Source organism: Mus musculus, chromosome 10, assembly GCF_000001635.26.
Source record: "Mus musculus strain C57BL/6J chromosome 10, GRCm38.p6 C57BL/6J".
Classification (NCBI taxonomy): Eukaryota; Metazoa; Chordata; class Mammalia; order Rodentia; family Muridae; genus Mus; species Mus musculus.
Window position 1 is genome coordinate 126659622 of NC_000076.6, and position 19192 is coordinate 126678813.

Sequence of the window (19192 nt, forward strand, 5' to 3'; positions counted from 1 at the left end):
AGGAGGGGAGAGTAGATCTGGTGCATAGGAATGTTTAAAGGAAGGTTCCTGGACTCTGAGATGCATCATACATACAAGGATGGGTGGAGCAAAGAGACCCTTCTATGGCAAGACCAGGGATACAGCCAGGAATTAGGAAAGGATCCAAAATCACTCCAAAGCTGAACTCCTATGCTGCTTCTTCCCACTCCCGTTTCCCAGAAGCCAATTCCAGTGTGGCTAAGTCTCAATAGGTCCTGCCGCCCCTCCCATGAGTGACTCTGAGTGATGCTCAGGAAAGCCCAGCAGAGTCACACCTGGAAACCAGGACCATGACGGTGTGAGAGTGTGCGGTAATGACCAGCAGCTCCAGTCTGCAGCCCCTCCACCCTGAAGGGACCTGAGCTCATCTGAGCAAGGGCTCTGCTGTCAGAGCTTAATCCCTGGGGTCTCGGGAAGGACTCGTGGATGCCAGCTTGGTCTTGCTATGTTTTTCACTACCTCCCTATAATCTAGGAAGTCCCAGTGTGAAATGCAGACCTATAGGAAAAAAGGCGGAGGGTCTGGAATGGTATGTGGGTCTTAGACGGTGTAAGAAATTAATTCTTTCCTCGTGGAGCAGCTGGGCCCCAGTTGTTCCAAGGCTCTGAAGCATGCAGTGCAAAGCAGGAGTTAGGTAGGAAACAAGCCTCTTACACCGTGTTTACAATCTGTGTGTGTTTAATTGTGAATTCATGCACCAAAGCGTTCTTTGGATGATGGTACCTAAATCTCAGACAGATGGCCTGAGCCCGCTAAACGCTTTCCTTGGTTCATTTTTCTTTTCACAGTTATGGGCCTTCTAGGACTGGCTAAGAGACAGAACTATAAGCATTCACCATCCATGTTATTAAATACCGTATTTATTTTATGTCATTTCCACTATTATGCCAGTATATATTAGAAGAGGAGACATCCAGAACTTGGCACCATCATAGTGCTCCCAGACGTTTATTTCTATAGCTAAATGCTTTATATTTTATAAGATAAAGTTTTGGAAGAAAATGTCTGTTCCTGCAGGGGTGTTGGGCTGAGAAACATTTAATAGGATTATAAATGCTTCCACTGTGTTTCAGATATTTGAATTGTTTTGTAAAACCTTTTTTAAAAATGGTCTGGGGAGATGACTCGCTTGATAAAAATCCTAACTCTACAAACTTAAGGACCCGAGTGTAGATCTCTACACCCACATAAACAGCCTGGCACGGTGGCAACCCTCTGTAATACCAGTACATGGAAGCAGGAGACAGGGGGGTCTCTGTGGCTTGCTGTCCAGCTAATCTTCTCAAATCTGTGAGCTCCAGGTTCAGTGTAAGACCCTGTATCAAAAGGTAAGGTAGAGAGATTAAGAAAGACACCTACAGTTGACCTCTGGTCTTTATACACACACACACACAGAGAGACACATACACATGCACACACACTCACACACACTCTCTCACACACACACTCACACATGCAAATGTATAACTCCAAAACCAAAAGAAGTGTGAAAGTAATGTTTAACTATGTATCATAGCATGAGTGGGTTTCCTCTGGATAGAACCAGAGAGGAAGAGCATTCGTAACACATTGTCAGAAGACAGAGCTCCAAACAGACAGACACACAGCCAGCCCAGCATGCCCATGAGCAGTGTGCTCCGCAGTGTGGCTGAGAAGTGAGATGCATAGCAAGTGGTGTTGCTGGAGGAGACAGACGGGGAGGAGCCAGGTCACAGGGGGTGTGGCTGAGAAGTGAGGTCAATAGCAAAAAGTGATGCTGGGGGAGAGGGGGAGGAGCCAGGTCGCAGGGGGTGTGGCTGAGAAGTGAGATGCATAGCAAGTGGTGTTGCTGGAGGAGACAGAGGGGGAGGAGCCAGGTCACAGGGGGTGTGGCTGAGAAGTGAGGTGGATAGCAAGAAATGATGCTGGAGAGGGAGCCTCTTATGCCCACTTAGTCCAGGAACTCCCCCGGTATTGGATTTAAGTAAAAGAGTGGAACCATTTCCTAAAACTGGGAGACGCAGGTGTAGACTTCTGGAATATCCAGGCTCAAGCTTCAACAAAGCCCTCAAGGCTCAAGTGTTCTGCGGTCTTCTGCTGGGTTGCCTTCATTCCCAGACTCTACGTGGAACTTTCCAGAATTAACCCTAGAATCACAACTAAGAACCAGAATAGGATAAAGCTAGAAAGGCCCTTGTCACCCTAGGTATGAAATTTAAAGAAATTTAAAAAAAAAATCTGCAATAAGTAATTAAGGGTAATGTTTTTAAACAAAATTAGTGCAAATGAAGCTGTGATAGACAAAATTTTAAATTTCAAAATGAAGACAAGGCCTGCATCACCAGCTTTGCCTTCTGCTCCAGACTCAGGTTTGGCTCCAATTCTGAAAACAGAGTCTATAACCCCACAGCTGATACTGGAGGTGTGGATGACTCCAGGGGAGAAGAGACACAACTTAGGTGTTCACCACATAGTGATTGAACTTTATCGGCAGACAATGAGTAACTACGAAAAAACAAACAACAAACAAACAAACAATAAACTTAGGCAAGAGACAAAAAGAAAACAACAACAAAAAAAGAACAAAAAACAAGTGGGAAGAAGTGAGTAGGGACTGGGGGAGAAAATTCCAGGGGCAAAGGTCTGGTGCAACAAGACACAGAAACATGGGTATTAGAGAACACCAGCTGGGGAGGAGGGGGGAGAACTGAGACTGTGAGCACCAGCTGGGGAGGAAGGGGGGAGAACTGAGACTGTGAGCACCAGCTGGGGAGGGGGGGGAGAACTGAGACTATGAGCACCAGCTGGGGAGGAGGGGGGAGAACTGAGACTGTGAGCACCAGCTGGGGAGGAGGGGGGAGAACTGAGACTGTGAGCACCAGCTGGGGAGGAGGGGGAAGAACTGAGAGGGAGTTAGGGATGGAAATAGAACTGGAGGGTGGAGAATGAGGACTGACAAGTACTGGTGTCCAGCTCTGGCAGCTGGCTCAGTAGTAGCCAAGATTATGATAGCCAACATTCTGATGATTGTCCCACGAAAGGCTACAGGAGGGAGATGAGATTTGCGACATGTTTTTGTCAATATACACAGTGTGAATCTGTGGGTCTTCCAAGGGCATCCTAGGGTGGAGAACGTGGCTTGGGAAGGTATTAGCATTAGCATGTATACAGGGTAGCTACAGCCGTGGAGATCAGCGTGTTTGCCCAGGAAACACAGAGAAGGAAGAGAAGCAGATTGTCCTAGTTAGGGTTATTATTGCTCTTATGAAACACCATGACCAAAGCAACGTGGGTAGGAAGGGATATATTTGGCTTACATATCTGGAATCACAGTTCACTGAGGACTGAGGGGAGCCAATGTGGAATCTCAAACTGCCCAGGAACCTGGAGGCAGGAGCTGATGCGTGGACGGGTGCTGCTTACTGGCTTGTTCATCATAGCTTGCTTGGCCTGCTTTCTTCTAGAAAGACCGAACACCAGCCCAGGAATGGCCCCACCTACAATGGGCTGGGCCTTCCCATGTCAGTCACTAATTAAGAAAACGCCCTATACGCTTGCCTGCAACCTAATTTCATAGAGGAATTTTTTCAATTGAAGTTCAGGTTAATGTCTCAACTCACATTAGCTTCTGTCAAGTTGACATAAAACCAGCCATCACACAAACTCATGAAGAGATGACTTTTGTTTAAGCCTGTCTCCAGTAGACACTCTCCCCCACTCACTTGGAGACAATGGCTAGAATATTTCCCTGCTGAGACAGCTGAGAGAGTCCACGGAAGGGACAGGGAGACCACAGGTGCCACCTCCATCCCTGATTGGGCTTCCCAGATTGGGCTAAAATGAATTATAGAGGTTCTCTAATGTAGCTTTGGGTAACTCCTTGTATGGTTAAGTCAGAGCACTAAGGGAAACAGAAACAAGAAATATTTACTGCAGAGAAAGAGGGGTCTCCGGGCTGGAGAGACGGCTCAGAGTAAAAGGCTCACTCTGCTCCTGCAGAGGGGGAGGTGGTCCCAGCATCCAAGTGACGCGGGATCTGGCACCCTCTTGTGGCCTTCTGAGGCACTGCACTCACTGCACAAACGCACAGACATAGACACAGTTAAAAACAAGAATAAAATCTTAAAGAAAGAACTGTTTTTCTCCTTTTTTCCAAGCTGGAGGCACCGTGTGGGCATCAACCGTAGAGGGGGGAAAGACGCCTCCCCTGCTCCTTCCCAGGAGGGAAGCCGACTGCACGCACTCTCCACTTCCTGCAGTTGAACAGGAAACACACAAAACACCTGCAATCTGACTGAGGCTTCCATCGGGAAGTGCACGCTCCATTAACAGTTGCACGGCAAGTTTTTTTAAAAGCCCGGAAAGCTACGCATTAGAGAAGGATGGCTTTCATTTGCAGCTGGCACCAGAATCATTTTTAAGAGTGTGAGGTTTGGTAGGTTTTTTAAAAATCTCTTGTTATTGTAAAACTTTAGCCTGTTTTTAATTAAGACACCCACATCCGTTGAAAAATGTGGCCTATTTGCATAGAAATAACTAAGGCAAACCAGAAATCTTAATTTTTAACCCATTTTTAATCACCGTCCTAGACACCTTGGTAATTACTTCTGGTTGACACCAGAGAAATGCTTTCTGGCAGCACTTAAATATATTCGTATCAACTGAAGTCGTCCGCTGTGCAGGAAGGTGAGCGGCCCAGGATGATGCTGGAGTGGTCAAATCACAGTTTTCATCAGTGCCTAATAATTAGCAGAAATTCATTACCCAGTGTTTGTTTGAGCCTGAACAATATCAACTTGTAATTACTGGTAGCTTAGGGCAAGGTAAATATTTGATGTGATGCTGGTAAATCAGTTTTTGGTCATGCAAGGAGTTAGCTGATTGTGTGTTTCCTTAGCTTTTAATAAGATTATAAGCATTAACAGCAGAGGTGAGCTGAGCCCTCCCTATCTGCTGCCACAAATAGAGGGAAGGACACAGCCTCAGAACAATGAGCTAACGAACCCCTTGGGGACATGGCTGTCTGCTTGGGTTAAGAACAGGAAATTGGTTTTAGCAAATTGAACGCAGGAAAAAAAAAATAGTTGCTACGACTTCATCTCCAAGTCCTTTCACCAGCTCCCGGGATAAGCTGTGGCCTAGTTTGGGTTTAATTTTTTCTTTCTTTTTCTCAAAAGCTATCCTAGCGGTTTGATGGATATTTTTAAAATACTCTTTATGTAATAAATAGCATGCGCGTTCCATAGCACAGATGCCCAGAGCCAACTCAAGTATACGGGATGGGGACTAACGCTGCCACACATGTGCACATCTTATGGGATCCCGTTACAGCTCTTCAAGATGGAGCTGGTGAGCAAGAGTGGGAAAGCTCTGCGTCAGAGGTGATGGACCTGGTATGCGGCCATAGCTGTGAACATGCTGCGAGCAGGAGCCATCCAGCCCTACTTACTGTAGGACTCCTTCCAAGACCCCTGAATGTACTTGAATGTCAGGGCCCAGCAGTAAAGAGTTCAGAACCGGAGATAACTGTTCCAGGGGGGCCGGCTCACTGTACGACACTAAGGGGCACCGTGACAGTTACTGACCGTAATTCCCTAATCTTAACCAACTGGGCTAGGCCATAGCATACCCAGATTTCTGGTTAAATGTTTTCTTGTGTCTCTGTTTCTGGAAGAGGTTAGCATCAGAATGACAGACTGAATAAAGTAGACAGACCACCTCTTTTTTATTATTAATTAGGTATTTTCCTCATTTACATTTCCAATGCTATCCCAAAAGTCCCCCATACCCTCCCCCACCCACTCCCCTATCCACCCACTCCCACTTTTTGGCCCTGGCATTCCCCTGTACTGGGGCATATAAAGTTTGCAAGTTCAATGGGCCTCTCTTTCCAGTGATGGCCGACTAGGCCATCTTTTGATACATATGCAGCTAGAGTCAAGAGCTCCGGGGTACTGGTTAGTTCATAATGTTGTTCCACCTATAGGGTTGCAGATCCCTTTAGCTCCTTGGGTACTTTCTCTAGCTCTTCCATTGGGGGCCCTGTGATCCATCCAATAGCTGACTGTGAGCATCCACTTATGTGTTTGCTAGGCCCAGGCATAGCCTCACAAGAGACAGCTATATCTGGGTCCTTTCAGCAAAATCTTGCTAGTGTATGCAATGATGTCAGAGTGTGGAGACTGATTATGGGGTGGATCCCTGGATAGGGCAGTCTCTAGATGGTCCATCCTTTTGTCTCAGCTCCAAACTTTGTCTCTGTAAATCCTTCCATGGGTGTTTTGTTCCCAATTCTAAGAAGGGGCAAATATCCACACTTTGGTCTTTGTTCTTCTTGAGTTTCATGTGTTTTGCAAATTGTAACTTATATCTTGGGTATCCTAAGTTTCTGGGCTAATATCCACTTATCAGTGAGTACATATCATTTGATTTCCTTTGTGATTGAGTTACCTCACTCAGGATAATGCCCTCCAGGTACAAACATTTGCCTAGGAATTTCATAAATTCATTCTTTTTAATAGCTGAGTAGTACTCCATTGTGTAAATGTACCACATTTTTTTGTATCCATTCCTCTATTGAGGGGCATCTGGGTTCTTTCCAGCTTCTGGCTATTATAAATAAGGCTGCTATGAACATAGTGGAGCATGTGTCTTTCTTACTGGTTGGAACATCTTCTGGATATATGCCCAGGAGAGGTATTGTGGGATCTGCCAGTAGTACCATGTCCAATTTTCTGAGGAACCACCAGATTGATTTCCAGAGTGGTTGTACAAGCTTGCAATCCCACCAAAAATGGAGGAGTGTTCCTCTTTCTCCACATCCTCGCCAGCATCTGCTGTCACATGAATTTTTCAACTTAGCCATTCTGACTGGTGTGACATGGAATCTCAGGGTTGTTTTTATTTGCATTTCCCTGATGATTAAGGATGCTGAACATTTTTTCAGGTGTTCCGCAGCCATTCGGTATTCCTCAGGTGAGAATTCTTTGTTTAGCTCTGAGCCCCATTTTTAATGGGGTTATTTGATTTTCTGGAGTCCACCTTCTTGAGTCATATATATATATATATATATATATATATATATATGGGATATTAGTCCCCTATCTGATTTAGGATAGGTAAAGATCCTTTCTCAATCTGTTGGTGGCCTTTTTGTCTTATTGACGGTGTCTTTTGCCTTACACAAGCTTTGCAGTTTCATGAGGTCCCATTTGTCAATTCTCAATCTTACAGCACAAGCCATTGCTGTTCTATTTAGGAATTTTTCCCCTGTGCCAGTATCTTCGAGGCTTTTTCCCACTTTCTCCTCTATAAGTTTCAGTGTCTCTGGTTTTATGTGGAGCTCCTTGATCCACTTAGATTTGACCTTAGTACAAGGAGATAGGAATGGATCAATTCGCATTCTTCTACATGATAACTGCCAGTTATGCCAGCACCATTTGTTGAAAATGCTGCCTTTTTTCCACAGGATGGTTTTAGCTCCCTTGTCTAAGATCAACAGACCATAGGTCTGTGGGTTCATTTCTGGGTCTTCAATTCTATTCCATTGGTCTACTTGTCTGTCGCTATACCAGTACCATGCAGTTTTTATCACAATTGCTCTGTAGTAAAGCTTTAGGTCAGGCATGGTGATTGCACCAGAGGTTCTTTTATCCTTGAGAAGAGTTTTTGCTATCCTAGGTTTTTGGTTATTCCAGATGAATTTGCAGATTGCTCTTTCTAGTTCATTGAAGAATTGAGTTGAAATTTTGATGGGGATTGCATTGAATCTGTAGATTGCTTTTGGCAAGATAGCCATTTTTACAATGTTGATCCTGCCAATCCATGAGCATGGGAGATCTTTCCATCTTCTGAGATCTTCTTTAATTTCTTTCTTCAGAGACTTGAAGTTCTTATCATACAGATCTTTCACTTCCTTAGTTAGAGTCAAGCCAAGGTATTTTATATTATTTGTGACTATTGAGAAGGGTGTTGTTTCCCTAATTTCTTTCTCAGCCTGTTTATTCTTTGTGAAGAGAAAGGCCATTGACTTGTTTGAGTTAATTTTATATCCAGCTACTTCACTGAAGCCTTTTATCATGTTTAGGAGTTCTCTGGTGGAATTTTTAGGGTCACTTATATATACTATCATATCATCTGCAAAAAGTGATATTTTGAGTTCTTCCTTTCCAATTTGTATCTCCTTGATCTCCTTTTGTTGTCGAATTGCTCTGTCTAGGACTTCAAGTACAATGTTGAATAGGTAGGGAGAAAGTGGGCAGCCTTGTCTAGTCCCTGACTTTAGTGGGATTGCTTCCAGCTTCTCACCATTTACTTTAATGTTGGCTACTGGTTTTCTGTAGATTGCTTTTATCATGTTTAGGTATGGACCTTGAATTCCTGATCTTTCCAAGACTTTAATCATGAATGGGTGTTGGATTTTGTCAAATGCTTTCTCCGCATCTAAAGAGATGATCATGTGGTTTTTGTCTTTGAGTTTGTTTATATAATGGATTACATTGATGGATTTTCGTATATTAAACCATCCCTGCATCCCTGGAATGAAACCTCCTTGGTCAGGATGGATGATTATTTTAATGTGTTCTTGGATTCTTTTACCGAGAATGTTATTGAGTATTTTTGCATTGATATTCATAAGAGAAATTGGTCTGAAGTTCTCTATCTTTGTTGGATCTTTCTGTGGTTTAGGTATCAGAGTAATTGTGGCTTCATAGAATGAGTTGGGTAGAGTACCTTCTACCTCTATTTTGTGGAATAGTTTGTGCAGAACTAGAATTAGATCTTATTTGAAGGTCTGATAGAACTCTTCACTAAACCCATCTGGTCCTGGGCTTATGTTGGTTGGAAGACTATTAATGACTGCTTCTATTTCTTTAGGGGATATGGGACTGTTTAGATCATTAACTTGATTCTGATTTAACTTTGGTACCTGGTATCTGTCTAGAAACTTGTCCATTTAATCCAGGTTTTCCAGTTTTGTTGAGTATAGCCTTTTGTAGAAGGATCTGATCGTGTTTTGGATTTCTTCAGGATCTGTTGTTATGTCTCCCTTTTCATTTCTGATTTTGTTAATTAGGATGCTGTCCCTGTGCCCTCTAGTGAGTCTGGCTAAGGGTTTATCTATCTTGTTGATTTCCTCAAAGAACCAGCTCCTGGTTTGGTTGATTCTTTGAATAGTTCTTCTTGTTTCCACTTGGTTGATTTCGCCCCTGAGTTTGATTATTTCCTGCTGTCTACTCCTCTTGGGTGAATTTGCTTCCTTTTTTCTAGAGCTTTTAGGTGTGTTGTCAAGTTGCTAGTGTGTGCTCTCTCTAGTTTCTTTTTGGAGGCACTTTGGAGCTATGAGTTCCCCTCTTAGAAATGCTTTCATAGTGCCCCATAAGTTTGGGTATGTTGTGGCTTCATTTTCATTAAACTCTAAAAAGTCTTTAATTTCTTTCTTTATTCCTTCCTTGACCAAGGTATCATTGAGAAGTGTGTTGTTCATTTTCCATGTGAATGTTGGCTTTCCATTATTTATGTTGTTATTGAAGATCAGCCTTAGTCCATGGTGGTCTGATAGGATGCATGGGACAATTTCAATATTTTTGTATCTGTTGAGGCCTGTTTTGTGACCAATTATATGGTCAATTTTGGAGAAGGTACCATGAGGTGCTGAGAAGAAGGTATATCCTTTTGTTTTAGGATAAAATGTTCTGTAGATATCTGTAAAGTCCATTTGTTTCATCACTTCTGTTAGTTTCACTGTGTCCCTGTTTAGTTTCTGTTTCCACGATCTGTCCATTGATGAAAGTGGAGTGTTGAAGTCTCCCACTGTTATTGTGTGAGGTGCAATATGTGCTTTGAGCTTTACTAAAGTTTCTTTAATGAATGTGGCTGCCCTTGCATTTGGAGCATAGATATTCAGAATTGAGAGTTCCTCTTGGAGGATTTTACCCTTGATGAGTATGAAGTGTCCCTCCTTGTCTTTTTTGATAACTTTGGGTTGGAAATCGATTTTATTCGATATTAGAATGGCTACTCCAGCTTGTTTCTTCAGACCATTTGCTTGGAAAATTGTTTTCCAGCCTTTCACTCTGAGGTAGTGTCTGTCTTTGTCCCTGAGATGGGTTTCCTGTAAGTAGCAGAATGTTGGGTCCTGTTTGTGTAGCCAGTCTGTTAGTCTATGTCTTTTTATTGGGGAATTGAGTCCATTGATATTAAGAGATATTAAGGAAAAGTAATTGTTGCTTCCTATTATTTTTGTTTTTAGAGTTGTCATTCTGTTCTTGTGGCTGTCTTCTTTTAGGTTTGTTGAGGGATTACATTCTTGCTTTTTCTAAGGCGTGGTTTCTACCCTTGTATTGGTTTTTTTTTTTTTCTGTTATTATCCTTTGAAGGGCTGGATTCGTGGAAAGATAATGTGTGAATTTGGTTTTGTCGTGGAATACTTTGGTTTCTCCATCTATGGTAATTGAGAGTTTGGCTGAGTATAGTAGCCTGGGCTGGCATTTGTGTTATCTTAGGGTCTGTATAACATCTGTCCAGGATCTTCTGGCTTTCATAGTCTCTGGTGAAAATTCTGGTGTAATTCTGATAGGCCTGCCTTTATATGTTACTTACCTTTCTCCCTTACTGCTTTTAATATTCTATCTTTATTTAGTGCATTTGTTGTTCTGATTATTATGTGTTGGGAGGAATTTCTTTTCTGGTCCAGTCTATTTGGAGTTCTGTAGGCTTCTTGTATGTTCATGGGCATCTCTTCCTTTAGGTTTGGGAAGTTTTCTTCTATAATTTTGTTGAAGATATTTTCTGGCCCTTTAAGTTGAAAATCTTCATTCTCATCTACTCCTATTATCCATAGGTTTGGTCTTCTCATTGTGTCCTGGATTTCCTGGATGTTTTGAGTTAGGATCTTTTTGTGTTTTGTATTTTCTTTGATTGTTGTGCTGATGTTCTCTATGGAATCTTCTGCACCTGAGATTCTCTCTTCCATCTCTTGTATTCTGTTGCTGATGCTTACATCTATGGTTCCAGATTTCTTTCGTAGGGTTTCTATCTCCAGTGTTGCCTCACTTTGGGGTTTTTTTATTGTGTCTACTTCCCTTTTTAGGTCTTGGATGGTTTTATTCAATTCCATCACCTGTTTGGTTTTGTTTTCCTGCAATTCTTTAAGGGATTTTTGTGCTTCCTCTTTAAGGTCTTCTACCTGTTTAGCAGTGTTCTCCTGTATTTCTTTAAGTGAGTTATTAAAGTCCTTCTTGATGTCCTCTACCATCATCATGAGATATGCTTTTAAATCAGGGACTATCTTTTCGGGTGTTTTGGGGTGCCCAGGACTGGGTGGAGTGGGAGTGCTGCGTTCTGATGATGGTGAGTGGTCTTGGTTTCTGTTAGTAAGATTCTTACATTTGCCTTTTGCCATCTGGTAATCTCTGGAGTTCGTTGTTGTAGTTGTCTCTGGTTAGAGCTTGTTCCTCAGGTGATTATGTTAGCCTCTATCAGCAGACCTGGGAGACTAGCTCTCTCCTGAGTTTCAGTGTTCAGAGTACTCTCTGCAGGCAAGCTCTCCTCTTGCAGAGAAGGTGCCCAGATATCTCGTGTTTGAACCTGCCTCCTGGCAGAAGTTGTGATCCACTCACAGAGGTCTTAAGATCCCGTGGAGGGTCCTGTGTGTACCTTGCGGGTGTCTGCAGACTCTGAGCTCAAAGTACCCCGGTGCTGGCAGGGCCTGGAAGGGACTTATGCCCCTTATCAGGCTGGGTTTTCTGTTTCCTTAATTAATGCAGTCTCAGGTCCCACACGATTTGATTGGAGCAGCAGTTGTGTTCCACTCACCAGAGGTCTTAAAATCCCGTGGAGGGTCCTGTAGGTACCTTGCGGGTGTCTGCAGACTCTGCGCCCAAGCTACCCCAGTGCTGGCGGGGACCGAAAGGGGACACAGCCCACCTCAATACAGCAGATCCCGGCTTATTAACTGAGGGCTGGAAAGGAAAAATAAATAAATAAATAAATAAATAAATAAATAAATAAATAGAATGAGTTTGCTCTCGGGCTGGGACTTTGGCTCACTGTCCTCTGACCTTCTGATTCTCAGGCTTGGGGACCCAGACTACAATCCACAGCATCATCTCTGTAGCTCTCAGGCCTTCTAGCTACACAGATCTGCTTGTCTGGGCTTTACCCTGCCAACGTCAGGTCTTGGCATTTCTCAGCCTCTGTATGTTTTGATCTAAAATGATCTGTTTTCCCCTGTCTGGGAGCCCCTGGGAGACTAGAACAATATGCGTTCATCCCAGACTGTGTCCTAGGCAAACCTGGCCTGGAAAAGAATGAGTAAGAATTTCCAGGTAGCCAGGCAGTGGAGGCGCATGCCTTTAATCCTAGCACTTGGGAGGCAGAGGCAGGCAGACTTCTGAGTTCGAGGCCAACCTGGTCTATAGAGTGAGTTACAGGACAAACAGCCAGGGTTACACAGAGAAACCCTGTCTCAAAAAACCAAAAGAAAGAAAAAAAAAAGAATTTCCAAGCAACAACAAAATATATTATTCCTTTAGCCGTTCAGTTTTCTTTCATATCACACTTATTCTCCAAGACGTACTTGTTGAGTATAGCTTTCACTACCCTTCCAGAGCTCCGGGAACGGGTCATGATATCCAGCCCCCCCACCCAGCTTCCCTTGAATCCATAGATAAAACACACACACACACACACACACAGTTGTTCAATTTCAATTTGCCCTTCTGGCACAATTGCTGGGTGCTATCTCCCTCCTGGAAAAGCATGCCCTTATCAATATTCTTATCTCCACACCTTTCTACTTGCCCTAAACTTTGTTGCTCAATTACATGTAGTCCTTGCTAAACATCCCCAAGAGCTCACCTGTAGGAGCAGCCTCACGCCATGGCCACTCCACCTGAGATCTCACATGGCTGCTTGGCTTTTCTCTCTCCGAAGCATGGTGAACTCTGTCTCTCTCCTTGTGTCTGTGACTGCCTTAGAAGTCCTGCCTATCCCTTCCACCCAGCAATTGGCCCATGGCTTCTTTACTGACAGATCAAGAAGCAACTGAGGAACAGGACCTTAGCATCAGAACCACCCCTACACATACCAACTTCAACTTGATCACCAACCTCTCTCTCTCTCTCTCTCTCTCTCTCTCTCTCTCTCTCTCTCTCTCTCTCTCTCCTCTCTCTCTCAAAATCTCTCCCTCCCTCCCCTCTCTCCGTGCCTCCCTTCTTCCTCCTGTCTTTCATGTACATTATATTGAAAAACCATCAACTGCTTTTGAACCCACTAAAAAGCTGGCTCTGGAACTAGGATACCCCTTCTCATTTCAGACCCAAGTATATTTGGCTCAAGGTGTCCTTCCAGATCCCGTATCTGTAGATGGGCTGTTCCCCGCTAACTCAGGGAGGGAAGAGAAAAGTAAAACAACCCAAGAGTAACAAAATCAGGCTTTGAAGAGCAGCTAGAAAGTAAACTAACTGCCTCAACTTCCCCAGTTGGTTTCTACTGAATATTTCGAGTTCCTGATTTAATGACATCATCTGTGTCTGCTAGAAGCCACTCCAAGGGAATGTGGCACCCTGACAGGGACTCTGGATTGAGAACTCCGGCTGCTGCTTTAAAGGGCTTCCCCAAGTCAATATCTGCTAGAAACTTTATATGCCCCATTTTATAATGTTTATCTAGCTACATATATCTGACTATTCTTTTAGTTTGTACCTACTATGTGTTATGGAGTCCATGACCCTTGGGAAAAGACCACAGACTCAATCCAATAATAATTAAAAGATTGTTTTTAAGTGTTTTAATTACTGATCAGCTGCTGGCAGGAGGTGAAGTCTCTGAGCCAAACTTGAGACTGTCATGAAAAGTGGGGGAGGGGGGTGGCGGGGGGAGGGGGTTAGGGAACTGATTTTTAAAGGCAAAACCCACGGAAGACCTTAAGTATTTGCACAAGAAGCCAGGAGCTGTTCTGCTCTGCCAGGATTAGGTAGTCACGGCAACCTCAAAATAGTCCTTGACAGTCTGCATAAGCAGGTGACAGAAGCCAAAATGCAGTTAGTCGAATCATAACAAGTACATGGTCACAGCTGTGCATTTCTGGATGAGGGTCACTGAGCCAGAGTTACTGGGAACTTAGCTTCCAGGGACTGGAGTCAGAGAAAAATGGCTGATGGGTACCGAGAAGGGGCCAAGCATAAAAGGAAGTTTCTTTAGCCTTGATACTGCGTACTTAATGAACTCGCTCATTCAGAACCGGAAGTATAACTCTCACAGTTCATTCTCCAAACTGAACAAGACACTCTTCAGTCTCTCTCCTCCCCTGCCCCTCTTCCCTCTACCCATTCCCCCTTCCCTTTCCTCTTTCCTTCTCTCCTCCTCTCCCTCCCCCTCCCCCCTCCCCCCCACTTCCTTTCCTCTTCCTTCTTTCACCCTCCTGACCACTTCACAACAGGTAAAGGTGAGTTTTTTTATATCCAGTAACAAACTGTGATGGGTAATTTTGTCACCTTGCAGGGTCTCAGAGCCACATGGGAACAAATCTCTAGGATTATCCAGCATAGGTTCGTTATGATGGGAAGACCCTACGTGTAGGTAGTCCAGGAGTCCCAGACTGAAGAGATGAATAAAAAGAAGAGAGCAAGTGGACAGCGGTCCTGCCCACAAACGTGATGTGAAGTGACCTGCCTCCCAAGCTCCTGCCGCTGTGTCTTCCCCACGAGGACAGACTCTGTCTCCGCCAAGTAAGACTCATAATAACCTCTTTATTAAGCTGATTTACTCAAGTGTTTTCTCACCCCATCCAGAGAAGTAACTACATAATCTACAGAAATAAATAAACTTTCCAAACACTGCAACCCTTTAATACACTTCCTCATGCTGTGGTGACCCCTGTCTTAGTTAGGGTTTTACTGCTGTGAACAGACACCATGACCAAGGCAAGTCTTATAAAAACAACATTTAATTGGGGCTGGCTTACAGGTTCAAAGGTTCAGTCCATTATCATCAAGGTGGGAGCATGGCAGTATCCAGGCAGGTATGGCACAAGCAGAGCTGAGAATTCTGTCTTCATCCAAAGGCTGCTAGTGGAAGACAGACTTCCAGGCAACTAGGGTGAGGATCTTATGCCCACATCCACAGTGACACACCTACTCCAGCCAGGTCACACCTATTCCAACAAGGTCACACCTTCAAATAGTGCCACTCCCTGGTCCAAGAATATACAAACCATCACATTCCACTCCCTGGTCGCCATAGACTTGTTCAAAAACATGAGTCTATGGGGGTCCATACTTTAAACATAGCATAATGCAAAATGCATTTAGTCCAACTTTCAAAGTCCTCATAGTCTATAGCAGTCTCAACAGTGCTAAAAGTCCAAAGTTCAAGATCTCTTCTGAGATTCATCCAATCACTTAACTGTAATCCCCAAAGAAAGACAGGAAACCAGCTGGGCAAACTCCAAACTCTGCATCTCCATGGTTGATGTCAAAGTCGTCTTCAGATCTCCACTCCTTTTTCATCTTTGTTGACTGCAACAAACTGCTTTCTCCTGGGCTGGTTCCACTCCCTGTTAGCAGCTTTCCTCAGCATGTATCCCATGGCTCGGGCATCTTTAACAGCTTTGAGTCTCCAAGGCAATTTCAATGTTATAGCTTCTTTTTTAGTGTCTGGGATTCTACTTGATATTTTGGGCTCCTCCTAAGGGCTGGCATCACTTCTCCAGCTCTGCCCTCTGTAGCACTCTAAGCTCAGGTAGATCCACTCCACTACAGCTGCTATTCTTGGTGATCATCCCATGGTACTGACATCTCCAGTATACTGTGGTGTTCCACTCTAACTACGCTTCACCAATAGCTTCTCATAAGCTTTCTTCATGGTGCCAAGCCTCAAATTCTTTGCATGACCCCTTCAGTCCTGGGCCAACAATTATTGCTGAGGCTACACTTTCTCCAATGGCCTTCCATGACCTCTCACAGTGCCAAGCCTCAGCAGTTCTTCATGACACCTTGATGCCTTCAAAACCAGTACCACCTGGGTGACTCTTGCACATTACCAAGTCCAACTGCAACATGAGGTACAACCTTGGCTATCTCTGGAACACAGCTTCTTTGTGCTCCCCGAAAACAACTCCCAGAAGATTTCACCTCAGTGATGCTGGTCTCTTCTTAATCATTGCTAATTTCTTAGCTCCAGCTGACCAGCATCAATTGTATCAGTAGTTCCTTCCATTCTTAACTCGAGAGCCCAAGCCACATGGCTAAAGCTGCCGAGTTCTGCTGCTTGCAGGAACTAGAACATGACCCCCTTGTACTATTACATTATCACTGGATTTATGTTTTCCAAATGCTTCACTGCCTAAGCTTGGCTATCCTGGATCTTGCTCTGTAGTTTGACCTTGAAGGCAGAGATCAGCATGCCTGTCTCCTGGGATTAAAGGTGTGTACCACCAAGCCTGGATCTAAATTTAGCTGGGTAGGACCTTGCCCCAAGGCCCCACTCCCTTAATCTGGTATCTCCTAGAACACAGGATTTTGCTCAATTTCACTTCCTGGTACCCCTTTAATAATCAAACCATATTTTTTTTTTCTTTCTAAGCTTGCTATACTTGTTCAAACCTCTCTTCATAAGACTTAACCAGAGAACAAAGTCTCTGTTGGGCTTTTTTGAAACTTCCTTTGTCAATGCAATTAATCTGAGTCTCTTCACCTTAACCTTAGGCAGACTTTTCAGACAAGGGCAAAAAGTAGCCACATTCTTCACCAAAATACCATAAAAACAGTCTTTATGCCACATTCTGAAAGTCTTCTCCTTTGAAATGTCTTGGACCAGGTCAATACAGTTCAAATTACTCCCAGCAACAAAGTCTTCCATATTCCTACTAGGATGACCCATTAAGCCCCATTTAAAGCATTCCACTGCTTTCCAAATCCAAAATCCCAAAGTCCACATTCTTTCAAATAAAACCATTGTCAGGCCAGGCCTATCACAGCAATACCCCACTCCTGGTACCAACTTCTGTCTTAGTTAGGGTTTTACTGCTGTGAACAGACACCATGACCAAGACAAGCCTTATAAAAACAACATTTAATTGGGGCTAGCTTACAGGTTCAAAGGTTCAGTCCACTATCATTAAGGTGGGGGCATAGCAGTGAAAGACCCCAAGAGGAGCCCCTCGCTCAAGCCTCGGGACAATAGCAGACCCCCAAGAACTCACAAGAGACCAAGCTTGATGCACACCACATGAGGCTTTATTCGGGGAAATCCAAATCTCTGGGGATGATTCATATCCCACACAGGGGTAGAGGAGTCAACCTCAAGGGGAAAGGGGTCCCAGTTTTATAGGCCCTCAGGGGGGAAAGGGGAAGGGGGTAGGGGATATCCAGATCTAAACAATGTCTATTCTCAAGAAATGGGTATGGGAGGGGTACAAGGAAAGAGTCTGTTGCAGGTGTTGCAACTCCGGATTGGCCCAGCTGTGGTTGCTGGGGAGATTTTCTGACTCTTCCCCAGCAACCAATATCACAAACACCTGGCAATGGGCTTCATCAGTGGGCACACACATGGGTTCAAGGAACGGTCAAAACATTGGCAGACACACGGGTTCAAGGAGTGGCCAGAGCATTGTGCACCTCTATTTTTCTAAATCAACAAAGCTAGTTCTGCTAACAATGAAATCTATTTTGCCAATTTTAGGACTTCTGTGACCTTTTACATTCTGTCAGGATCTTTCAGCAGCATCCAGGCAAGCATGGCACAAGCAGAGCTGAGAGTTCTACATCTTCATCCAAAGGCTGCTAGTGGAAGACTGACTTCCAGGCAACTAAGGGTGAGGATCTTATGCCCACACCCACAGTGACACACCTACTCCAGCCAGGTCACACTTATTCCAACAAGGTCACACCTCCAAATGGTGCCACTCCCTGGTCCAAGAATATACAAACCATCACAACCCCCAATCATAAAATTATTTTCATCACTATTTTATACCCATAATGATGCTACTGTCATGAATTATAATGTAAATATCTGACATGTCCAATGGTCTTAGGTGACCTCTGTGAAAGGGTCACTCGACCCCTAGAGAGGTTGCGACCCACACATTGAGAACCAGTGCTCAAGAGTCAAGTTAATCTCTATTTTCTGGTCACATTCCAAAGCAAAGGACAAGCAATACAGTGAAGACCATGGAGTATGAATGAAAACAGAGTAAAGTGGAAGAATTTTTTGTAGTGAAACCAATTGGATCTTAAGAGACAATATTACTGAAGAGAGAAAATTTTCCAGGGAGAGGGAATGACATCCAACATCAGAGGAGCATGCTAAAACACATATTTTTAGGGAATAATAAAAGTTTTAAAAGACATAGATTTATAATTACATATATATTTCAAATTGATATATATCAATAGAATATATATCAATAGAATATTGATAAATAAATATCTACATTATTTATCAATATATAATTATTATAATAGAATATATTATAATAGATAATATCTATAGAATATATATACATATATATCAATTTGAAAATTCATATATATATATATATATATATATATTCTCAGCAAATGTTTTACATGTATGCTTACATGATCAAAAATCCTCAAATAACGTAAAAAGAAAAACCTACTCTTTGAACTTGCTTTCCAAGGTGGTACCAAGTACAGTGGGTACTGTCTTAGGATGGAAACTAAACTTACAGGCAAGTACCTTCGCTTTCCATAAGTGTTAGCTCTGTTTGTTTCATGTCACCTGTCCTGCGTTGCTTTCTCATTCCCTTTGTGCATCTGTTGAGTAAGAGAAAAGCAGTGTCACTGGTGAGCTGAGTCACGTGGCACACATTCGTCACGTGGTACACTTCAGGTGTCCCGCTAGGGGCCTGGCTGCTTCTATCCTGTTGCGACTATCCTGTTGCTGCGTGGTTATCAGTAAGGCGCTGCAGACTCCTGACAGATTTCGTTAAGAGGAAAGAATGGAAAGAGCTACAGAGAAAGGTACACACAGCACCTTCACAGCGGCTGCACAGCGGACTCCAGGAGTAGGTCTCCTACCGGATCAAAGGTTCCGCCTGGGCGGCCTTGAAGCTGAGCTCCAATCGATGAGATGAAATAAATAATATAAAAACATAACACTGAGATGTAACGGGGTGATTCTATCTTTCGTGAGAAATAACACCTTAACCAAAACACACAAA

General features: G+C 43.5%; 1 long non-coding RNA gene across 1 annotated transcript; it reads left to right on the top strand.

Moving 5' to 3' along the window:
• The first annotated feature begins 4313 nt into the window (after window positions 1-4313).
• Window positions 4314-17745, top strand: Gm40797. The gene is made up of 3 exons (XR_001779706.1): window positions 4314-4435; window positions 14506-14732; window positions 17715-17745. It is a non-coding gene; the product is annotated as a predicted gene, 40797 (long non-coding RNA).
• The last annotated feature ends 1447 nt before the right edge of the window (window positions 17746-19192 follow it).